At 39.5% G+C, this 25,610-nt stretch overlaps 1 pseudogene; it reads left to right on the top strand.

Annotated features, from left to right (window-relative positions):
- Positions 1-15,725: 15,725 nt before the first annotated feature.
- On the top strand, positions 15,726-23,910 carry LOC126973073 (uncharacterized; annotated as a pseudogene).
- Positions 23,911-25,610: the final 1,700 nt, after the last annotated feature.

Here is a 25,610-nt window from a genome sequence, read left to right as displayed (position 1 = left end):
CAACACCTAGATCTCTTGTTTCGTTTACCACAGATAGACGTTTTTATTAAAATATACGTATAAGGGAAAGGGGTAGGCTTAGTAGTATAATGTATGTAGAAATATTTGGATACATTTAGGTCTAATTTGTACACGGTACAGTAGTCATCCAGTCTATACAAATCTTCTTGAATGCGTAATGCACCTGTCTGACTATTTGCTGTACCAAAAATTTTCATATCATATGCAAACGAAAGGTAATTCGAATTTTTAATGAATCGTCCGATGTCATTTATGAAAATTATAAAAAGCAGAGGTCCTAGTAATGATCCTTGAGGGACCCCAGAAGGTATATTTTTCCAAGATGAGCAGTAGCCATTGAGAACATGTTGCCTGTTTTCTATCAGAGAGATAAGATTTAAACCAATTGTATAAATCGTCACGGATACCAAGTGCTGTAAGCTTTTTGAGAAGAATACAATGGTCATAACAATAGTTATGGAAGCGTGCTTAAAAAGTATTTTTTTAACTTTTCTTTTCAAATTCTAATTCAAATATTTTTATTCAAAATAGGATTTATAATCACTTATTGAACGTCAAAATCTACCACCCATTCAAAAGAGACTGCCTCAGACCTGAGAAGAATGGGCGCAAGAAACTCAGCGGGTTTTTTTTTATATAAAATATGGATTACAATGTAATATCGTACAATAAACATTTATAATTAAAGAGCCTGAGGGTGTTCGCTTCATTCCCAGTCCGTGGTGTCATTAAGAAAATCGTTTATGCTATAAATATTAATTAATAACCTTTCTCACACAAACGTTTTTTAACAATTCTTTTAAATTTCGTAACACATTTGTTTTGTACATTTTTTGGGATCATATTGTAGAATCATATACATCGCCAAACAAAAGACTTACTAACTCGACCCAACCGAGTAGTAGGCATAACAAGTAAAATAACTAAAGTATACTAATCTCGCCGTATCTATGTCAGTTAACCGTCTAATTTTCTTAACCGCATATGCTGAAGAACCAAGCCTATTCGCCAATCCTTCAATATGGGGGCCCCACTGCAATTTGGAATCAAGAGTAATGCCAAGAAATATAGCAGATTCCACTGGTTTTACCACCTCTCCATTTAATAAAATATTCGCATCTACATTTTTGACATTTGGCGCGGTGAATTTAATATATTTGGTTTTATGATTATTTAACAATAAGTTATTGGCGCTAAACCAGTACACGATGTCAGATAGAGCATTGTTTACTTCGTCATACAAAACTTGGCTTGGTTTCACTTTGAATATAAGTGAAGTGTCATCCGCAAACAATACCACCTTGTGTTTTTTTTCTACAAGGTTAGGTAGATCATTTATATAAATTAGGAAGAGAAAGGGTCCAAGAATAGACCCTTGTGGTACCCCCATACTGAGAGGAGTCCCAGGAGATCTCCTGCCACCCTCTGACCACCCCTCTGAATCCTATTATTTAAATATGAGATCAGAAGATCGAGTGCAGATCATCTTATACCATAATGGCATAGCTTCCTGACCAGCGTTGAATGTTGGACACAATCAAAAGCCTTAGATAAATCACAGAAGATACCAAGTGCATTCTGTGATTCCTCCCAGGCTTCAAAAATATTCCTGATGAGTTCAACACCTGCATCCGTAGTCGAGCGTCCCCTAGTAAAGCCAAATTGTTTTTTATGAAGTAACTTATAAGTGTTAAAGTGAGTAAGCATTTGGCTTAAAATAATTTTTTCAAAAATTTTACTAAGGGTCGGCAACACCGAAACAGGGTGATAGTTATTCGGGTCAGAAGTGAGTCCCAATTTAAATATTGGTGTAATTTTACTATACTTCAGAAGGTCAGGAAACACGCCATGTTCAATACATGTTCAGTTCGTCTCGCGACGCGGTCGTTATCGGTCGCGCGCATCGATCGGCAAATAGTGCGCGTGTTTCGTTTCATTGCAACTCTCATAAGTTATGAGTCATAACATGTCATAGACGTTGCTTGGCCCAAGATCATAAGAGATGGCGGATCAAATAATAATTAGTGAACTTTTAACTTTCGTCCAAAACAAAATTGATGTGTTGGATGAGTTAAGTATTATACAGATCTGTGCTTCCAACTTCTCGGATGTGGAAATTAAGGACGGAAAGCAAGCGTTATACAGCGCATATGGTGGCAAGGTGCGAAACAAAAAAAAAGAACAACACAAGACATCATCAAATTAATGAAAGAAGTGGACCCTGACGTGCAACCAACCTTCGTTGCAAGAGACCTGAATAAATTACCACCGGTATCTTTTGACCATGTCGATGTAACGCGACTTCTTAAAGACATGACAAGGATGAAGACTGAGCTTTCTGACTTCAAGACGAGATTGAGTATAGAACTCATTGAGTTGCGCAATGTGCTGGATCAACACAAGACTAAAAGTACCGATGTTAGCATAATGGCCGTAACTCCCTAGCCCTGCAACATGAAATCGCTACCGCTTGCGCCCTCACCACAAGACAAGTCAACTTACGTAATCTGTGACGTAAGCGAGCCGGTTGAGACTACATTTACACCGACGTACAGAGACATTGTGCGTAATGACTCGCGACCGCAGCGTGCTAAAGTCGCCCGTACGCTTAAGACACAAACGGGTGAGAATCGCGTGCAGAACGACGGCAGTTTGAAGTTAAAATCGAATATCCTAATTAAGCAAAAATTACCTGAATGTGAAGACAATTTTACCATCGTTAGAAATACGAAACATAAACGCAACATTAATAATTTGCGAGGAACTTTAGAATGTACTGGCAAGATACGAGTGGTAGAATCGGAGTGCTCCATCTATGTCTCAAGAGCAATGAAGTCCGTGTATGAGAACGATATAAAAGATCATATAAAAGAAAGGGGTGAATTGTGTAGTAATGTGGAGTTGCTTCCCCAGTACAAGGAAACTTCTTTCAATTCCTTTAAGGTCACAATACCAGCGAGTAAATTAGACACCTTTCTCGACACTAACTTCTGGCCCGCCGGGCTAGTTTACCACCGTTTCCGTGAACGTAGAAATACAGCCGCCTCTAACAAAACACTTAATGGACAGTAAAAAAGAAATTGTAAAAATGATTTCGTTTAGCTGTAGGGGTTTAAAGAAATCCGTTGAGCACGTGAGGGCCCTGTGTCGTTCGGCGGATATTGTAGAATTACAGGAAACATGGCTGTGACCCCACGACCTTAGTTTTGTGAATGAAGTTAGCGACGATTTCGGTTGTTTTGCTAAATCCTCTGTTGACGACTCGAAAGTTGTTAGGGGGCGCCCGTACGGTGGCCTAGCAATTCTGTGGAGAAAATCGGTATTCTCAAACGTAACTGTGATACCCTGTGCGAAGGAAAGGTTGGCGGCTGTTCAAATTAATTTGGGCTGGTCAACTTCTGATCTTAAGCGTTTACCTTCCGACGGACTCGGAAGAGAATTTAACTGATTTCACAGATTGTCTGGCCGGTATGGCGGCGTTAATTGAAGAAAGAAGTGTAGAAGCTGTTTATGTCCTAGGAGACTTTAACGCGCACCCGGGTACCAGGTTTGGAGGCGAATTACAGTCCTTTTGTTCGGACCACTCCTTGTTATGTGTTGATATCGAATTGTTACCAACGAATACACACACTTACATCAGTGAGGCGCATGGCAGTAGGAGGTGGCTCGATCACTGTGTGGCGACTAGTGCAGCCCGCGACACTGTCAAAACCGTGCACGTCAAGTATGGTGTTTACTGGTCGGACCACTTGCCCCTCGTGATAACTTGTGAGATGAGTGCTATTAAAAGTAAAGTTAATTAATTTAACGGCCTTTGACTCCTTGCAAGGAATCAAATGGGGGCATAGGCGGGATGCTCAAATTGATGTTTACAATAAGTATTGCTGTGATAATTTAAGTATTCCAAATATATCTAGTCATTGTGATAACTGCTTAGTTTTTAAGTGTACTCAGCATTTGTATAAAATTGACGAATATTATAATAGGATAGTCTCTGTACTTCAGACGGGCGCTAAAATTAGCGCGGGTAGCCTAACTGATGCACTGAAGAGGCCTAAGAAAATCTTTGGTTGGAACTACCACGTCAAAGATAGTCATCAAGTGGCTAAAATGTATTATTAGTGGTGGAGCTGTAGTGGTAAACCCAGTACAGGTGAGCTATATGACAACATGGTGCAAAGTCGTAAGACCTTTAAGAACAAACTGAAGTAGTATCAAAATAATGAGGAGAGAATAAAACTAAGACGTATTAGCAATGCACAGGTCCGATAAAAATTTTGTTAAATTCTGGCGAACGACAAACTCTTTAAACTACAAAAATAATGTACCTGTGACAGTCGAAGGTGAAAGTGAAGTAAGATTGCCAACTTATTTTCACATCACTTCAGGATCAACCCGATATCGGCCCGGACTGCTTGTATGCCCAATGAGCGACTTACTAGTGATACTGGCAATGTATGTTTTACTGCTAATGACGTGGCTACGGTGGTTCGAAAGATGAAGAGGGGAAAATCTCCGGGTCTCGACGGACTTAGTCTGGAACATATTCTGTATGCTGGTGAGTCAATATATGGGGTCGATCCCCGAGGTTTTCTTGGATGGAGAGAAAATCGAGAGGGTTGAGCGGTTCAGATATCTCGGTCACATTGTGACTGAGTACCTCAAGGACGACGAAGATATTGAACGGGAGAGACGTGCTTTGTCTGTTAGGTGTAATATGCTGTCGCGTCGCTTTGCTAAGTGTACTGACCTAGTGAAGGTGACGCTGTTTAGAGCTTAATGTCTAAGCTTCTATACATGCCAACTTTGGACGAAGTACACCAGGCGTGCCATCAACAACATCAGGGTGCAATACAATGATGCGTATCGTATCCTGATGAAGTTGCCTCGGTACTGTAGCGCGTCGGCCATGTTCGCCGAGGCCAGAGTACCGGATTTCTTTGCGATCATGAGATCGCGTATCGAAACATTCTGGAGCCGTTTGCGAGAATCCAAGAATGAGATCCTGAGCACGCTGGCTGGGTGTCTGGATTGCTCAATTAACAAGCATTGGCGTTCAGTGCACCAGAAGGCTAATAGGAAATAAATAGACCTGAATACAGAATTGTATTTTAATTTATTTTATTTTAAATTTAATTGTATTATATAATTTTACTTTATACATATATTATTGTAATTTTAACTGGGTGCATACCTTTTAATAAAGATATTATTATTATTATTATTATTAATACAGCTATTAAAAACTAGTGCTAGATATGGTGCTATGACGTCAATAACAGAACTTATTATTTTACAGATATGCCCCATATATCAGCAGTTTTTTTTCATTTCTAAGGATCTGAAAGTTTTAATTATTTCTGCTGGGCTAGCAACACTGAATTTGAAATTTTGTTTACATTCCTTAACATTTTCCAAAAGAAGTGTCACGGCAACACTGGTGGAGGAGACAAGGGTGCTTGAGATGGAAACTGGAATGTCAGAAAAAAATTTCTCAAAAGCAGAAGCTACTTCCTGCTCAGAGTGGATTTTTGTATTGTTTATTATTAGACTATATTCAAACTTGCAGTCTTTCGCTCTTCCAGATTCCCAGTTAATAACTTTCCAAGTCATTTTTATTTTATTTGAAGCATTTTTAATTACATCTCTAATATGCATTGACTTAGGAATAGTACATACTGTCTTAAATAATTTTGAATATTTATTCACATATACAAGGAAAGAAACATCATGATTACATGATGATCTCTCACTATATAGTTCATATAACCGTTGTCTGCTCCTATGAATACCAGCTGTTGCCCAGTTGTTAAATGACAACAGACCACCCGAGTTGACTATCTTTGAAGTAAATATAGAGGCAAACTCTGTTTAAATTATTTTAAATAACTTACCATGCATCTCATTTGGAGTACTGTTATAATTCAAATACAAGTTTGAGAGTTTTTTTATGTTTTTCCGAAACATTGCCTCTATATTTCTCCATTCGCCTGTTGTTTACCGGAACAAACATAAACTTTTTAGTTGAAGTACATTTGTTTCCTTCAATATTAAAAGAGGCTAATTGACCAAAGCGGTCTGAGCTCAGTTTACTAATTATTGATTGAGAAATAGGTTTATAATTACTAAAAATATTATCAATACAGCTTTTAGAGGTGCTGGTTACTCTAGTAGGTTCTAAGAAAATATTTGATAAATTATATGATTTAAACAAAGATTTGAATCTAATACTTGTGGTGGATTTTTCTAATAAGTTAATATTAAAGTCACCACAAATCATAATATATTTCTTAGATTCTGATAATTTTGATAGAACCTCCTCTAATACAGTCTCAAATAACTCATATAATGCATCGGGGGGTCTGTATATACTTACAACAATGGCACACTCAAGCTCTGCACAGGCTATTTCAATGGTACGTTCAACAGAGAGGCCCACATTTTTTTGAGAGGAGGAAATACTGTTACGTATTTACGCCCGGGCGTAATATGTCGGACTCGAGTGTCCGCGTAAGCGGACGCCCCATACCGACTAAAACCTCCTCTGTGCTGTTAGCAGCCCTGGCTTTCACAGCGAAGTAGGACGTGGGCCGTGGAGGCCGCAAAAACTACGCAACAACAGTCGCGGGGCGTCTCCTAAGGAGACTCGAACCTCAGACCGGCTGTGTGCTTGTGGGAAGGAGAGAGAATGAAAATGATAATGAAGATGAAAAGATGAGAAGAACACACTCGCCGGCGAGTGTGGTGATGTTTAGTGTAATGTATGTAAGTGTGTATGTATGTGTTTATGATTGTATGTATGTGTGTTTGTATGTATGTACGTAGTGTAAATGTTTGTGTGCATGTATGTTTGTGTTTGTGTCTGTTTGTGAAGTGTGTTTGTGGTTGTGTAAGTGGTGTATATCAGTCCGTCAGTCAGTCCGTGTGTTAGTGAGTGTAGCGAAACGATTACAGGACGAGGACTAACGTCTCGTCGGGTATCAAAACAATGTGTGGTGTATCTAGGGTGCGGGCCGCTGGCCATCGTCAGAGTGACGAGTGCCAGTGGTTTGCGGTGGTTGACCGCGCCTACGCCTGCGAAGGCGGTGTGTGCGTGTCGAGACTATGGTGAAGGGGGGCGTACCCGCATGCCTTCCTAACCAAGATGTTGGGATAGTTAGGCGCCTTGTCAAAGAAGCGTCGCGAGATCTCTTTAAAGTGTTGAGCTATCATCGGAAGCTCTAGGTCGCGGTGAAGGTCAACGTTTCGGATGAACCACGGGGCTCCGGTTGCCATGCGCGTGAATTTATTTTGAACTACTTGCAAACGACGTAAGTAGGTCGGTCGGGTGTGCGCGAAAACGACGCTTGCGTATGACAGTATGGGCCGTACGATGGTTTTGTACAGCGTCACTTTGTGTTTGAGCGGAAGTTTGCTTCGCCCACACACAAGTGGATAAAGGCGACTGAGGACAAATCGGGCTCTATTGCATACCGTATCAATATGTTTCTTGAAGTTCATATTGCTGTTGAACGTGACTCCTAAGTATTTGTAATCCTTCACCCACGGTATGGGTGTTTCATACAATTTAATGACGTCGGTCGGTCGTTTTTTAGCGCGAATGCTATTCGCGTTACCGAGTACCGCTGCACTCTTGGTGGGGTTCACTTCAATCCGCCATTTTCTGAACCAGTTGCCTAGTTCATCGACGGCGGCTTGAAGTACTTTAATGTTCCTGCTCAAGGTTGAGCGGTTCAATAGAGCGGAGCCAAAGTAGAGTGCCGTATCGTCAGCGTACTGAGCGAGCTGGACACTCGGAAACTTGGGAATGTCGCTCGTGAAGAGCGAGAAAAGAGTGGGAGAGAGGACTGAACCCTGTGGCACGCCAGACCTGATGGGTCTGGGTGAGGATAGGGTGCCCTCTACTCGATATCGGAAGGAGCGATCAGTAAGGTAGGCTCGTATGATGCGCACGAGCCTGTCTGGCACTCCCAGTTGATACAGCTTGAATACTAAGCCGTTGTGCCATACCTTGTCGAATGCCTTCGCGACATCGAAAAACACGGCTGCCGTGGTAGCGTGAAGTTGACGCCGTACGAGAATGTACTCGGTGAGTCGTTGAGCCTGCTGGGGACACGACTGAGCGGTTCTGAATCCGAACTGTATGTAGGGTATCAGGTTGAGCTCCGCGATGTAATGATTAAGACGCGCGAGAATTAATCTTTCGTAAAGTTTCCCGATCGAGTTAATTAAGCTAATAGGCCTATAGCTACTCGGATTAGCTTTAGGTTTATTGGGTTTTGGGATACCGATAACAATGGAATCTTTCCATTGTTCGGGGAACGCGCTATTAGACAATAGAATATTAAAAATGGTAACCAATAAAGTAATAAGAGTCGAGGGTAGGATTTTAAGAACCCTATTGTTTATAGTGTCGGGCCCCGGGGCCTTCTTGGAGTGAAGCTTCTTAATGATTAGCTTCACCTCTTCGTAAGAGGTGGGTTTTATTACATCGCCTGAAGGGCTCAGAGCGGAGCGACGTTCAACTTCACGATCAACTTCGTCAACGTGTGTCGGGTCGGCTGCTGCATTTGGAGAGCACTGACTCTCGAGACTATCGGCGAGGCATTCAGCCTTCTCATCGTCATCGAGCGCCGGCTGCAGTCCCAGTCTGTCCAAAGGAGGCATGACAGTGGGCGGCTCCTGTTTGAACGCGCGAGGCAGCTTCCAGAAAGCCACATGTGATGGCTTAAGGTTGCCGAGCAAGCGGTCCCAACGTTCGCCGCGGAGTTCCGCGATACGTTCCCGTACCACCCGCTGTAGGTAGCGGAGGTGGCGCCTATTCTCGACTGACGGATACCTGTCGTAAAGTCTAGTGGCTCTGTGCTTCTGTGTGAGTAAGTTCCTGACCTCTGGAGGCAGGTTTAGGCGATGCGGTTGCATCGTCGGAACCTGCCTGGAGCAGACCTTGATCCTATTCTGTATATGTGACGTCACATGAGAGATAGCACTGTGAGCCGTGTCGACCGAGTCGATGACGTCCGGTATAAGGTCAAGGTCGTCGGACTTGATAGACTCGAGATCCTTTTCCAGCCGTTGCCAGTCGATCACTGTTTTCGTCGGTGGTTGAAAGTTAACCGGTGGGCCTAGATTTAGGACGACGGGCCGGTGGTCTGAATCTAATTCGTGAAAAACCTCGATTGAATTTACATTGAGCGTTACGTTCTTAAGTAACGCAACGTCTAGAATGTCGGGTCGGTGCGCGACTTTATCCGGATAATGTGTTGGTTCGTCGGGTGCTATTACTGAAAAGTTCAGCGTGTCTGTCAGCGAATCTAATAAGATTCCGTTTCTATTTGTGGCTCTACTGTTCCAGCTGGAGTGTTTGGCATTAAGATCGCCACCCACTATGACTGCAGCCCCGTGGCCGAGTAATGCTTCTATATCTGTATATAATACTTTTTTGTTGGGCGGAAGATAAGCTGAAATAACAGTGATTGGCTGGTGATTCCCCATACTGACCCGGATGGCAGAGGCCTCGATGTTAGTGAGGACCGGAGGATCTATAGGTATACAGTGTAGAGACCTTTTAAAATAAATGAGGGTGCCGCCCATACGGGTGGTGTGATCATTCCTGACTAAGTTATAATTAGCGATACGCGGATCGCGTATACGTGGTTTTAGAAATGTCTCTTGCACTAAGAATAGGTCTAATGTATGTTCGTGAACGAACTCCTTCACCAAGTCTAGTTGAGGCTTAAGGCCTTGGGCGTTAAAATACGCTATACGGAGCGTATGTGGTTTAACCCGTCCGCTTACGTAATTAGGCATCGCGAATGTTATTTTTATACTTTAGCCCTATATCGGTGAGGGCACGGAATATTTTGCCGTTGTCTGTCATAACTTGCAGGAGCGACGGCGGGTCTTCCCGGACAGCATCGAGCCTGCTGGCCAGGGCTATGATTTCATCAATGTCGAACATCTCTGACAGTTCGAACATGAAGGCAAAGGTGCTGCCGCCTTTGTTACCTGTTGCCGCGGACGCGGGCGCCGTTGGCCTCGGTCGCGGGACCGACGCCGCCGGGCGGGACGCTAGCGGAGGCCGGAGGGGCGCGGGGTCCGCGAGAGTGGCCTCTGTGGCAGTGTTGGCAGCCGGAGGAGACCTCGCCCAGGCGTTTACCTTCGGAGGCGGCGCAGGTTTGTAGGTTGGTGTGAACTCCACCTTCTCTGCTCTGCCTTGCGGCTGGCGGCGCCCTGGGTGACGCTTGTGTTTGGGTGCCTTGGGACACCCGCGATAGCTCGCGGGGTGCCCCTTCTCCCCGCACAAGACGCAGGCCGGGGGCTCCGCGCATTGCGCTGGACGAGGGCACTCTGGCGTGCCGTGTTTCCCGAGGCACTTCACACACCTCGGGGTGTGTTCGCAATTGCGTGCCGAGTGCCCGTATAATTGGCATCTGTGACCTGACCTGACCGGGCCCCCCGCGGTTGCGAGGAGCTTCGGTACGGATGCCCTGAAGGGAACAAACCGATTTAATATTGAAAATTTCCTTTCCCTCTTGCGTGAGGTCGAGGACTACGAGAACCATGTTAAATGGTTGTTTGTTGGTGGTTCCGCGCATACGGTGCACCTCGTGTGCAGGGTAACCCTGCTCTTTGAGGTCCGACAGAATGTCCGCCTTGTCTAACTCTTTGGGGACGTTCCTAATAACGACCCTTAGACGCTTCTCCTCAGGCAGGGCGTACGTGTGGAAACCCACACTCAGCTCTCTAAGAAGAGATGTCAGGGCGCGGTGGTCCGCTACCTCTCTGGTCTCTAATTTGATGAGAGATTGGTACGCCCTCGCCTGGAAGGAGAGCGTCTTCGGGATTCTATTTTTGATGACTAACCATCGGCCTCGGTCCCCTATAAAAATAGGAGGCGGGCGCTTGGTCGGAGGCGGTACGCGGGCTTTAGCGGGCGCGGGCGCGGACGCGGGAGCGGAGCCAGTCGTGGCCGCGGCTTTCTTCGCGGGTGTGCCATCAAGAGAAGGCGATTCACGACCGCGCTTCTTCTTGCGACTGACGGTGATGAAGCCGTCAGCATACGACGCGACACTCTCCGCTCTCGACGGTAGAGCGGTTTCCGGCTGGGCCGGTGAAGCACTGGAAGCCTGAGGGGCTTCCGTGCGGTCAGGACTGACCGCGGGGACCTTAGGGGTCGCCTGCGCGTCAAAGTACGCCTGAAGGACAGGCGGACGAGCTGATCGGGTGATCACTTTTCTCGGTTTGACCGAGGCCACGGAACTTGCGTCGGACGCATTACCTATCTCCATTTCGGATTCCCCGTCGGAACTCGAAACGTCGGATGACGATTTGTATTTTTTGGATTTCGCTTTAATAGCGGCATCCACTGTCTCATCTATAGATTCCTTAATTAGCGGAGCGATCTCCTCCGTAAATAACTCATCTAGCAGGGCGCGTAGAAGGCCCTTGTCGGCAACAATTGGTGAAACCATGGTTGTTATTAATTAGGTTAAGCGGGTGGCAACCTCCGCTGCCCGAGTCAGGCAGAGGGGGAATATGATAATAAGTGGACAACTATAGTTTAGTTGTACACTTGCACATTAATAAAATACTATTAATAATAATAAAGTATGCAAAATTAAAAGAAATTAATAATAATAATAATTAAGCCTAAGACTTAGCTTTGCTGGATGTAGACTGGCTGGGCCGGAACCCCGATGCACGCTGTGCAGGCCCCCACGGATAAGACACACACGGCACGATCTGCAACGCTCACAACACACACGATTAACGTGCAGAATTGCGAAACACAGCACAGGTGCTAACTAACAAGATCGTAAAACCGGGTAATTAACACAGATAATAACTAAGCTACGTTCCGCGAAGGAACGTAACAGACTCAAAGAGTCCCGAACAATATCGCGCGATAACAATAGCTAGCCCAGGTGGCCTGAGCAGATAGTGCGATAACGCAGGTAATAAAAATATTCGAAGGAGGACAGATAACGCGGCACGTGTACTCGCGTTGCCTGCCTGAATCGAACTGTCGTTCTTTACCTAACAATCCTTGCATATTTTGGTGCATCAGGTTCACGTTACAATTACTATGTTTCTTAGTACTTGTACATTGTGTATTTATATTGCTAGAGGAGTCCCCTATTGTCTTATTGGCTAATTTAAATAATTTGGAACATATTCCAAGCCAGAAACTAAACTATAAGACTGCTCAATAGAAGCAGTGTAAATCAACTTACTAACCTGCTCAATAGAAGCAGGGGACCGGGTGGCCAAATAATTGGCTGAGTTATAAAATAAATAAAAGGATAGCGATTTAGCTATCTGTCTTTTATAAAAATTAGATAGGTGTAACCTATCAAATGTCAACATTTTACATTTGTGATTAATTATATTATTGAGAAGTATAAACATTTAAGAGTGCCTATAGGAACTTTAAATTTTAATTAATAAAATTTACCAAGTAATATTCTAAGTTTGTTACTAATATAATTAATATGTTGGGACCAGGAATAGTTAGCATCTACTTTTACACCGAAGTATCTTACACAATCTTATTTTTCAATAGGTGAGCATTGGCAACATAGTTGGTTGTTATGGAAGCATGAGTAACTATGAGTAAACATTGACGGGGATTGTTCGTTAACAGTTAGATGGTTGGAATGAATAAGAATAAACTTGGTTTTTGCCGAGTTAAGTACAATACCATTGTCGTGCGACCATTTGACGACAGTATCTATGTCCTGTTGAACCAGGCGACACGTATCGGCGAGGTCAGTAGCCGGCCCGCAGCGTACACTGATCATCCGCGAACAAGAGAGTGGATCGATCAAGGCACAGAAATATCCTCTTTACCGATGAAAAAAATTTCACGATTGACACTACAATAAGCAAAATGATAAAGTGTACGCTCACAGTTCTTAAGAAGCTGCTGAAGTTGTCGGAAAGGTACATCGTCATCTTGCGTCAGGGATGGTTTGGTGGGGCGTGTCTTATCAAGGAGTCCCAAAACTAAATTTTTGTGAAAAAGGAGTGAAAACTTCAGCCAAAGTGAATCAGTCTTGGATCATGTTGTGAAACCTCTTAGCAATACACGTTTTAAAAATATACTCTGCACCTGGTCACAAGACACGAACTACCCAAGCCTGGCTTGAAACCAACGTTCCGGACATTATAAGAGTTGAAGACTGGCCCTCATCTAGCCCAGACCTCAACACTTTAGACTTCAAATTATGGTCAGTTTTAGAGGACATGGCCTGCTCTAAACGACACGGCAACATTGAGCCTCTTAAAAAATCTTTGGAGCAAGCAGTGGTGAAATTTCCTTTGGTAACAGTGCGTAAATCCATAGATTCGTGGCCAAACAGATTAAAGACCTGTATAAAAGCTAAAAGTGGCCATTACGAATAGAATATTTTTGTAATTTTTTGCTGAGACGTTACTAAATATGTAGGTATAAATTTTAATAATATTACATAACTTCATTTTAAAAAATGCATTTTCTTAAGTTGGTACATAATATACACTATCTGTTCTTAGACGTACAGTAATACAAACGAGCTACTTACACATTAAATATGCACAATATGGTTATTATTTTAATATCTAGTAGACTTATACGATAATTTTTTTATTTATTTCTTATTATTAGTTACTTATTTCACAATATTATGTTTGTATTTTTATTTGTAATTGAATCTCAAAATATTAGCATCTGAAATATAAAAGCAGCCAACTGAAGGAACGTCAGCTTCTTGACCCAGTTGAGAGTTTGACCACAAGCGGTGCGGTCTAGAACAAATTTTGCTTTACTTAGCCCAACTTTTTTGGACCAAATTCAAGAAAATATTTCGGATAAATATTGCTTTGAAATCTTGGCGATTGAATTTTCAGATGGGATTTAATTTTTGTAAGTGCATTAGTTTGAAAGAATGTTAAATCGTTTTAAGTATATAATATTCATTAAAGTCTATCTCAATATTATATTTTGTAAAATTATTCTTATTTCTAGAGTGATACTATTTTATGGGTTACCTCTAACGAATTAGTAAAATATAACTAAAAAAAATTTGATAGAAGTCTTTATTTTATAACTAAATCACATCTAATATTATGAGGAAAATAAAGTAATTTCGTTGATAAATTAAATCTATATTGCTTTACACTTTTACACACTTACTCAAGTAATGTGGACATATTAGCAAACGATAAATTTGCTCTACTTTTCAACTCCAATATTTAACATCAAACACCTCAGATGGTTATAAAAATTCAAAGTTACTCAGTCAAAGTGAAAGTTCAAAGTCAGCATAATATATATTTAGATATTTATCAAAACTATTCAATCGGTTTATAGCACAAGCAAGATGAATACTACGATTAAGAGGGGTAATGCTGCAAGCTAGCTACAAGACTGATTGGTAGTGTTGTGACGCTGTTGCGACAATATTATGCAAATGCGGGTATTTGCAATTCTTTTAGCAAAGTTCGACGAAGGCACCTTGATACTTTAAAACAATTTACTCAAGTTATGGTTATTAAGTTTGAGCTGAGACCGTGTGCTTTTAAAATTTAATAGGTATTATGTTTTACGGATTATCATGATTATAATTGTAGTTAAGTAGTAGAAAAATTAGTGTATGTGAATCATCGGTGGTGCAAAAATTTGAACCGTTAACTCGCACCACGGCACACCTGGTTTTTTTTAATGGAAGAGGAGGACAAACATGTGGTTCGATCCTCGCCTGCCACATATCAATGTTTTTTATGATTTCGAATGTCGTTAAATAAAACATATTACCCATGAAGAAATCAGGTAACATGCGAGTACACAAATCGAGAACTCCTCCTTACTCCTTTTTTGAAGTCGGTTGGTGTTTTTTTGTAATTATACATAGCAATGCAAGCAATGTATACATAGATTACTGTAGTCCGTCAACTCTTTAAACCACCACAAATAATAAATAGATCCAGCTTAACGAACTACACTGAATTGCAGGATTGTTGAATTGATTCGCCACGGCCTGAAATGTTTCCTTTATTGTACAAAGGGATCGCTTATAAAGTCTTTCTGGATTTACCTCTACTTGAACTTTATTTTATTGAATCCATTTCGGATAAGTCTTGTTGCTATTGAGCCATTCAATTTCTACTTTTAAAAGACCTCGGAGTTTGTAATTGAAATGATTTGTAAAACAACTGAAATGTAAATCTTGACTTAAAAGAGTGGCAATGAGTTTCTTGCTACTTCTTCTCATTAGCTCAACCCTTTACGAAGTAGCGGTAAATTCAATAAGAAACAATATTTATATATATTTTTTGACATTCATAAGTGTCATTTTTGTGACCTACATGAATAAAGTGTTTTTGAATTTTGAATTTTTTTAATATACACACTCTTATAAAGTTATTATGCGAACATTTTCGAAAATAACTATTTTAAAATAACATTAAATAGAGTTCTCGATAACAGAATTATCCTGACACGATAAGTAGCCCGCATACGTCGTTTGAATAATGATACAAAATATACCATTGTATTTATTAAACATCCTACAAAATTACATTTCTGATTAAAGAAAGAACACAAACTGCTTCTAACCGATTCCATTATTTATTAAACAAATGTGATTTCAAAACAAATAAGATCTATTTTAGAGTATATTTCTTAAAGCCGTCTGTTTTAATATCGCTCTTATTCCCACGGCTACAGGTATCGGTTTCGTGTGATTAACGCCGAGTTCCTCAACCTTCCTATAGAAATGTCCGTGGACGGTCATAGCATCACTGTGATTGCTTCTGATGGATATGATCTTGAACCAATTACAGGTAAGACGCTTCTAAGATTATGTAGTAAACTGTATTAAATTTCTTGTTTGATTTTTGTACGAATTTAGCTCGTATTGTAGTGCAAATAAAAGAGTTAATTGAAGGTGTAGAGAGTCATAATGATATGTTGAATGAAAGCCGATAGTCTGCTTAAATTAATATAGTAAATGTGAATAGAAGTGCTGCATATCAGTTACCAGTGGGAGGCTCCTTGGCACCGGATGCCGGCTATATTAGGAGTACCACAACGGCGCCTTTTTTTGCGTGAAGCAGTAATGTATAAGTATGACTGTGTTTTGGTCTGAAGGGCGCAGTAGCTAGTGAAATTACTGGGCAAATGAGACTTGACATGACGAGCACAATTATTGTAGTACCGCTCAGAATTATTGGGTTTTTAAGAATGAATTACCATCAGCTGAAAGCCCTACTCGTCTCGCCCCTCATTTTCATAACAAAAATACATTGACCAAGCTCGTATACCTTCTATTCTCAGATAGGGGATGTATAAAAAGAGATTAGGTAATGAGTACTAATATAAGGATAATTAGTATGAAAGAGTTAATACCAGTAGAAAAAGTCAGTAAAGTATGGTAGGATTGTTGGATTGTGTACTGCGGAGATTTGCGGAAGGGAACGACCCGCACCACGACACCAACACAAGCAATGACATTTAAAATTATTTCCAGCAACATCCCTCGTGACGTACGCAGGCGAGCGCTACGACTTCATTGTGGAAACAAATCCGGTTCCGGGGACTGATGGAGGACTGCGATGAGAGGTAACTCTTTATATATATATCTTTATGTGTCTGTAAAGTCTCAGTGATATATATCTATATATCGTGCTCATTTATGCTAAGGCAAAGTATACGGAACGCGCGGCCGGGAGTAAGTAGAACATCGTCCCTACTAGCGACATCGCATGTACGAACTATTGTATAAATTACGATCAATCTGTGACTGTTACATCACAAATTATTAAGATTTAACTATTAAGTTTTAACATGAAGACCGATTTACCCCAACAACAGAAAACAATGACAATTAAAAATAAATTTGATATTTGATTTACCTGTTTGAAAATAATTAATCATAGAAAATTAAAAGGCAGGTTGAAACAAAATTGTTTAAATTAAAATATTATTATTTAATTACTTAGAAGTCCTAACCCTGACTGCTCTGCCGGCACTCACGTACTGATCGCCGGCAAGCATCCTCTGCTCCCACTGCACCGCCCCACTTGTGTCGTCTTTTTATTGCGAAGATGTTCTACTTACAGATTATTTATTTAATTTGATCAAGGGATCAACAATATATATGAAAATATTTTCAAACACAGAAAAATATTTTAAAATCTGCGATACTATTGGAAACAAACAAACAGTACAGATACTTATATTTAATATCGATAGGTTCACAAAAGCAAAGCAAGTTTGTGTGCTTCATTATGAGGGAGCAATGAATCTAGAGCCTTCAGGAGATCTCACGTGGCAAGAGTCACATAATGAAGGACTTGTTACTTACAAGTTCTTCATGGATCCTTTATCGATATAGAACGCAGTTACGTATTTAAGCATTCATTTGGTGGCTGACGCAGTCAGAATGTCTGCAGCATTTTTTTTATGGAATAGGAGGACAAACGAGCGTACGGGTCACCTGGTGTTAAGTGATCAACGCCGCCCACTTTCTCTTGCAACACCAGAGGAATGACAAGAGCGTTGCCGGCCTTTAAGGAAGGTGTTCGTGCTTTTATTGAAGGTACCCATGCCGTATCGTCCCGGAAACACCGCAGTTTCAGCTTTGTAGTACGAGGGAGAAAGCGTCTTGAAAACTGCACTGTGGAGGACCGCCACACATACAGATGGTGGGGATAATATCCTAACTTGTGGCGTGTCGAAGGTGAAATTCGGCGGCAGGAATCAGGTTAAAGAGCTCTTCGGAACACTCCCCGTGATAAATGCGGTAGAAGAAACACAATGAAGCGACGTCTCTACTCAACGCCAAGTGATCCAGCCGTTCACAGAGCACTGAGTCCCCGACAATTCGAGCTGCACGCGGTCAAATGGATCGGGCAGATACTGGGGTGCACCAGACCAGAGATGACAGCAATACTCCATGTGTGGCCGGACCTGCGCTTTGTAGAGCGCTAGAATGTGGGCCGGCTTGAAGTATTGCCGTGCTCTATTTATGACGCCCAGCTTCTTCGAAGCCAATTTGGCTTAGCCCTCCAGATGGCCACGGAATTGGCAATCGCTCGAGATTTCGAGACCCAGTATTCCGATACTAGGCGCGGCTTTAAGAGAAGTGTTCTCGCCCTGCGTAGTCTGTGGTACGTGATCCAAGCCATTCGGCATTGTGCCCGTTGAAATCACCCAAGACTACGATTTCAGCGGAGGGGATCTGTGCAAGCACGTCGTCAATTGCCGCTTGAACGCAGCCCATGAGATGATCGGTTTCTGCGTTACCACTATGGGACCTGTAGACACACGCATAGATACGGACGCGGTCGTCTAAATCTACGCGGAGCCAGAGAGTAGACAGGTCCCTACTCTCAAAATTGCCGAGACGGCGACAGCAGATATCCTCCCTAACGTACACACATACCCCGGCATGAGGCAAAAAGTTGTGCTCAATTTTGTACCCGGTGTACGTTAAATATGACGTATCGCTAGGTCGAGATATCTGCGTCTCCGTAAGGAAACACAAGGCCGGCTGCGCCGTCTCAATGTGGTGGTGGATGGCGTTTAAATTGGAGTGAATATCCCTGATATTGCAAAAGTCCACGTTGAGCGTCGAGCGGGGTGCCGTGGTGTTGCTGCCTCGTTTGTCCTCGGTCATGCGCGGTTCTGTGCTCGCCCCAGAATACGAAGGGCAGGCCGAGCGAGAGTGCTCGGGGAGGGATTCTCCGGCTCTGGTAGAGCCGGTACCCTCCTGGGGAAATATCTTTTTACGGACCGCTCTCATATTTCGTTGGGGGGGGGGGGAAGGGATGGCCTCCGGTCCTCGACACTAACCTATGCGAAACATAGCGGCACTAGGCCGCTACTTCACGCCGGTATTCTGTGCGAGTGTGGTAATTAACCCGGACGAGTCTGGCCCGATTGTGCTGACGTCATAAGACGGCAGCGTGACTCTCCCACTTTAAAAAGCCCTACCACACCCAAATTGTTTTATATGAAGTAACTTATAAGTGTTAAAGTGAGTAAGCATTTGGCTTAAAATAATTTTTTTCAAAAATTTTACTTCGGGTCGGCAACACTGAAACAGGGCGATAGTTATTCGGGTCCGAAGTGAGTCCCGATTTAAATATTGGTGTAATTTTACTATACTTCAGAAGGTCAGGAAACACGCCATGTTCAATACAGCTATTAAAAACTAGTGCTAGATATGCTGCTATGACGTTAATAACAGAATTTAATATTTTTACAGATATATCAGCAGTTTTTTTCATTTCTAAGGATCTGAAAGTTTGAATTTCTGCTGGGCTTACAACACTGAATTTGAAATTTTGTTTACATTCCTTAACATTTTCCAAAAGAAGTGACTCGGCAACACTGGTGGAGTAGACAAGGGTGCTTGAGATGGAAACTGGAATGTCAGAAAAAAATTCTCAAAAGCAGAAGCTACTTCTTGTTCAGAGTGGATTTTTGTATTGTTTATTATTAGATTATATTCAAACTTGCAGTCTTTCGCTCTTCCAGATTCCCAGTTAATAACTTTCCAAGTCATTTTTATTTTATTTGAAGCATTTTTCTCTATGCATATATTGCATTGACTTAGCAATAGTACATACTTTCTTAAATAATTTTGAATATTTTTTCACATATAGAAGAAAAGATACACCATGATTACATGATGATCTCTCACTATATAGTTCATATAACTGTTGTCTGCTCCTAGGAATACCAGCTGTTGCCCAGTTGTTAAATGACAAGAGACCACCCGAGTTGACTGTCTTTGAAGTAAATATAGAGGCAAACTCTGTTTTAATTATTTTAAATAACTTACCATACATCTCATTTGGAGTACTGTTATAATTCAAATACAAGTTTGAGAGTTTTTTTATGTTTTTCCGAAACATTGCCTCTATATTTCTCCATTCGCCTGTTGTTTACCGGAACAAACATAAACTTTTTAGTTGAAGTACATTTGTTTCCTTCAATATTAAAAGAGGCTTGAAATTGACCAAAGTGGTCTGAGCTCAGTTTACTAATTATTGATTGAGAAATAGGTTTATAATTACTAAAAATATTATCAATACAGCTTTTAGAGGTGCTGGTTACTCTAGTAGGTTCTAAGAAAATATTTGATAAATTATATGATTTAAACAAAGATTTGAATCTAATACTTGTGGTGGATTTTTCTAATAAGTTAATATTAAAGTCACCACAAATCATAATATATTTCTTAGATTCTGATAATTTTGATAGAACCTCCTCTAATACAGTCTCAAATAACTCATATAATGCATCGGGGGGTCTGTATATACTTACAACAATGGCACACTCAAGCTCTGCACAGGCTATTTCAATGGTACGTTCAACAGAGAGGCCCACAATATCATTACGGTCTTTGAATTTAAATGATTTACTTATAAGTATAAGAGAGCCGCCACGTGTTGCTGTTTCTCTGCTAAACACACTTGCCTCCCGATGACCACTGGAGTTAAAAATGAGCTCATATTTTCTTAGCCGTAAGACATAAGATATCAATAATTTCATTGTTCATTAGTAACTCCAGTTCCAGTTCTTTACCTAACAATCCTTGCATATTTTGGTGCATCAGGTTCACTTTACAATTACTATGTTTCTTAGTACTTGTACATTGTGTATTTATATTGCTAGAGGAGTCCCCTATTGTCTTATTGGCTAATTTAAATAATTTGGAACATATTCCAAGCCAGAAACTAAACTATAAGACTGCTCAATAGAAGCAGTGTAAATCAACTTACTAACCTGCTCAATAGAAGCAGGGGACCGGGTTGCCAAATTATTGGCTGTGTTATAAAATAAATAAAAAGATAGCGATTTAGCTATCTGTCTTTTATAAAAATTAGATAGGTGTAACTTATCAAATGTCAACATTTTGCATTTATGATTAATTATATTATTAATACCAATTATGTGTAGTAACAACTACATAATAAATTACCATTATATGTCACATAATTTGAATGAGACAATAGGGTTAACATATTATTCAAATTGTCTCTTGCTTTGTTTTCCTGTGGCAAATCCTGAATGAATAGCAGTGTGTAAATTATAAGATTTTCTATTTTTAAACTATTTAACTCATTGTATAATTATTGTAGAACATTTTTATTTAAATTCCCTCTTCTCCCAATCATAACAATAATAGAAGTATTAGAGCAGTAAGTATCACTAAGAATTCTTTTTATAATTTGATAGTAACTTGCCACTGGCATGCAAATATTTGTTACTAACTGCCCGTTACTAATTTTATGCAAAATCAACCCCATATTTCTTCCCAGGTCATCGCTATAAATCTCAATATGTTCTTCTTATAGTTGGGATAAATGGAACTAAGTCTCTGACTATTGTAATGGGATTTTGTAAGCGTTAATAAAACAATGTTTGAGTTTAAACCTACGACCTTAACGAGCAAAATGTTAAATATCTATAATGTTTAAATTGTATACTAAATAACAACGTTATACAGCCTTAAGAATAATATCTACATCGTAAACTCATCTAATCTAATCATAACAATAATTACTATCATATTCTAGATATCTTCATGTTAGAAAATAATAAATTGAAGCGTGAAATTATTAAATTACACCAGTCTATAGCATGCCGTACTCATTTGATTAAGATGTATACATTTATTATTTACTAAACAGACACATATGCATTCACACCCACACACAAACATACATACAGAAAATAACAAAAACACGAGAGGCTGTTGTTCTGTCATACAGCTTGTTGTAAAACTACTGTAAAATAATATTGTCAATATGAGTAATCTATAATGGCCTTAATACTTATGTTTTATATTATTTTTACTAACGTTTACAGTAACGCTGTTGATTACCAATAAAAAAATAAATCAGTTAATAATAAGTCAGATAAAATATTTTTACTAAGTACACCAGAATGCCAATTTATAATAATTCTGTCTTTGATTAATCATATAATAGATTTATTTATATTAGTCTTCAAAGTTTCAAGATTATACTAAGGTCGGGTAAAAAAGGAACTTTTACATAAAATAATGTAAAACACAAGCGTTGTAATCCTTTCAAAAGTGTTATAACATTTAAATTTCAAGATTACCTTAATTTAATATTCGTGCGTGAAGTCGCGTGGCTCCGCTAGTCTACAAATATTCTAGACTCTGTTCTCGAACTGTATTTTACACTTGCACTTAGCGATTGATAGTTCTTGCAAGAAATACCAAACTCGAGTATATATGTTAAATGCACAACTTCATCTTTCTTATCAATGATTTGTGACTTTCTTTCAGCAATTAAACGCATTGAACAAAGGCGAGGAAGAAGATGATACTATCAGCGTGGCTGAAATGAAATCACTTGAGGTCTACGATGACAGTCTAAAAGAAGTTGCTGACTATCAGTTCTACGTGGCTTATGATTTCTACGCAAAGAATAATACACACTTTCATACATCACCCTATTATGGATATTATCAAGGTGAGATAAAACAAGGAGCGTTTAGGCTCACAGTCTTATGCTTACTTACATGTTCAAATTGCGCAACGGAAAGCAATAATGTGAATTTCATTGAAAAAATTTCACACGATATTTGATATTTAAGATGATGGTTGTCAACCAGAGTGATGACTTACTAAAATCACTGACATAGCCCAAATGATTGCAAAACTGAAGTGGCACATAGTTCGGACAATTTGGGCATTAAAATCCTCGACTGGGGACCACGTACCGGAAGACGCATTATTGACGCTCCCCTCAAGATAGACCGATGATCTGGTCAAGATTGCCGGAACAGGATGGTTGGAGATTTGGGGGAGGCCTTTGTCTACCTATATCTGCGGCACTATCTATTTAATGCGTATTTAAATAATAATGAAAAAGATTCTTAAATTTATTTGATACATTTTGATATAGATATAAAATTATTACTACTATTAAAATTTGATATATTAATAGAACAAATATATTTGGTAATAAGTTAGGTACAGTCGACTAGCGGTTGATTGGTTGAATGATTATGTTGCTGTAATTGTTTTACTTTTTTAATTTTGCAGCACCTAGAAGTCAAATTTATCTTAATAATCGAGCAATCTTTAAGGTCGGCTGCGATTTGTATTTGTTAACATTCTCATGTAAGAAATCGAGTAATGTATGTTATAATTACAAGTATTTATTATTGAAAGTTACTTCATTATTAAACTTTTATTTACAGTTCCAAATCATGACAATCGTCTCTACACACTTCAACTGAATCACATTTCGATGAAGATGCCGTCCAGCCCACTTATGCTAAGTCGTCCATCATCAGACAATTACTGCAACGCATGTAACATCGAAAATTCTTGCAAAGAAGGCTTCTGTGAGTGTTCTCACGTTCTATCAGTGAAAAAGAACGCCGTTGTTGATGTCACCATTGTCGATGAGGGTGTCACTTTTGACGCTAATCACCCTTTCCATTTACACGGACATTTCTTCAGAGTGGTCGGTATAAGAAGATTGGCCAGTGACATTACAATTGATGAGATTAAAGCATTTGACGAAGCTGGACTTCTGAAAGGTAATCATAGGAACGCGCCTCTTAAAGATGCAGTTACAGTTCCAGATGGTGGCTATACGGTTATACGTTTTAAAGCCGATAATCCTGGATATTGGCTTTTCCATTGTCATATAGAATTCCATGTAGTAGTTGGTATTGCGCTAGTTTTCAAAGTCGGCGAGGAAAAGGATTTTGCTCCTATACCACGTAATTTCCCAACATGTGGCAGCTATATGCCTGATAATATGTTGGAACATCACACTACAGAAAACCCCAAAGAAGATAATGTAATATCGATATCACATTGGTGGCCAGTAGTTGATGTAAACTAATGGCCACCAATGTGAATTACATTCTACATCGTCAGCGACAAAATTGGGTTCTTCTCTGATAGTATTATGTTTGGTTAATAAGATTTTTTTTAAGAACGTAAACTATGAGTACTATAGCTTCAATATATTTAATATAACCCTAATACCAATTTGTACTTATCTTAATTCTTCCCAGTTTTTTGGACTGTACTTACTTGTATTTTATAAAAAGCATTTTGCACGTCAAATGATTTAAGTGTCAAAGGGACTGCTCATCTGATGGTAAATAATACGCCCTGCTGACTTGTCACTTTGAGACAAAAGATGTTAAGTTTCATTAGTACAGTAACATCACTAGCTCGGTGCCCTTCAAATCAAAACACAGCTAGTGGTTGAACACTACTGCTCGAGGCACAGCTATCCCATCTAGCATTGCACATGCCCTGGATGCCCTGTGCAAAGAAGCGTCGCATTGGTCTTAAGGAATGTAAAAACATTAAAAAAAGGTTAAGTCTTTTAGTGCCAGTAATATTTTAGTGTAACTAATTTAATGTTTCCTACATAAATTGTAACGAAATTCGCATGTCAAATTGTATACTTGTTTCCAGTGTAATGAATGAACAAGAAACCCAGTAATATAATATAATATTCTTACATTTAAGGGAGTAACAAGACATCATTAGACTGTTTGGGTTATGTTATGAATAAAATGAGATTTTTGTAAACTTGATTGGTTGACTATTATTAATAAAATATTTGTTTTTAATATTCTAGCAATTGTTATTGAAATGATTGTGACATTGTAAATATTAACTTGTGTGATCTATTTCGATAAACTTGCCTAAAATGTAAATCATTTATAAAATGATTTCGTACATCGTATACTAGAAGTCGCTGGTGATATGTGATATTAATTAGTTTTATGAAACTTGTATTATAAGATAAGGATATAGTTATTTAGGTTTACGAATTAAATTTTATAAATTTATATTTAGTTTGTGTTTTATTGTATTCCATTTGCACACATTATTGTTTTAATTATCGCACATTTAAATGAAACATTATCTAAAGGATTCAAACTCTTCTTATGAATCTTAACATTCATTTAAACATTTTTTTTGAAAGTAGTTTAGCGCTATCTGGTGTCTCTGATATTTCAAAATGTTTTGTAGACAAAACATTAGAATATTTACTATGAAGATTTTCTGTGGGTTATTAACAAAATTTACTAACTCATCCAACATATCCAGATTTTTACGAGTATTAAATTAAATTTTAATTATTGTGTAAAATATTTTCAAATGTATTGAAAATCTTTACATTAAATAGTAGAGATAAAAAAAATTTTGGTTTGACAAATTTATGAATGTTTAAATTCAATGGACTTATACAAGCGATAATCTTTGATTTATTTAAATTACAATTATTATCCAGCACATATTTTAAGAAACAAAATAAATGTACATAACATTAAAAATAAACATTACATGAAAAACACAAACAGAAAAAACTCTATTCGCGTATCAATACTTGTCAGACAGTTCATTTAATGGAATTGATTTTTGAAAGCTTCTGCTCAGAGCTCGTGTAATTAAAATGGTAGCCGTACGCATAAGTATTTGCGGGGAGTTTGTTGCAAAGACAGGTTTTCTCGCACAAATGGAATCAAGGAATCTCTAAAAATATGTTTTCATACACAATAGGCATGATGCACATGTTTT

The sequence above is a fragment of the Leptidea sinapis genome, chromosome 28 (assembly GCF_905404315.1).
Source record: "Leptidea sinapis chromosome 28, ilLepSina1.1, whole genome shotgun sequence".
NCBI lineage: Eukaryota > Metazoa > Arthropoda > Insecta > Lepidoptera > Pieridae > Leptidea > Leptidea sinapis.
The sequence above is the reverse complement of the archived record's forward strand: the minus strand, read 5'-3'. Positions and strand labels throughout refer to the sequence as shown.